The following is a 478-nucleotide window of genomic DNA, read 5'->3' as shown; positions in this document are numbered from 1 at the left end:
AGGTACGTAGTTTGTTTCCCATTTGCAATGTAGATAGCGCAAAGTAGTACTTATAATGCGTTTGCCCAAGCTGTGCATTCCCGGATGTGGGTTCCTTCTTGAAAACCGATAAATGTGTCGTCCTGCACATCAGACTAAGCGATATCTGAGTTTTTTTGGGACAGCCTGTAAGTGCAGACTGAAATGACGACTGAAAATTTCTACCAAGGCAGGGATTTGAACCCAGGTCTCCAGCTGACTAGGCAGATGCGTTAACCATTACGCCACCCTGGCACAATGGCTTGACTAGCCTGGCTTGCCTCGCTCCTGAAAGCAAACACCCATTTGCAAAGTGGGCTGAGGCGTGAATGGGAATTTGGACTGAGGCGAGCGGCGTGGAAGGGTAGTCACTGCAGCTGTCCCAAACCACAGCGCCAGAGCGGCGCACTGGTTAGCGCATATGCGTAGTGAGCAGGAGACTTGGCTTGGAATCTTGGCA

The 478-nt window shown here is 50.6% G+C and overlaps 1 non-coding gene across 1 annotated transcript; it reads right to left on the bottom strand.

Annotated features, from left to right (window-relative positions):
• Positions 1 to 201: 201 nt before the first annotated feature.
• Trnat-agu (transfer RNA threonine (anticodon AGU)) lies at positions 202 to 273 on the bottom strand. Its single transcript has one exon. It is a non-coding gene; the product is annotated as a tRNA-Thr (tRNA).
• Positions 274 to 478: the final 205 nt, after the last annotated feature.

The sequence above is a fragment of the Schistocerca nitens genome, chromosome 8 (genome assembly GCF_023898315.1).
Source record: "Schistocerca nitens isolate TAMUIC-IGC-003100 chromosome 8, iqSchNite1.1, whole genome shotgun sequence".
Lineage (NCBI taxonomy): Eukaryota > Metazoa > Arthropoda > Insecta > Orthoptera > Acrididae > Schistocerca > Schistocerca nitens.
Note: the sequence above shows the minus strand (reverse complement) of the source record. Positions and strands in the feature narration are given on the sequence as shown.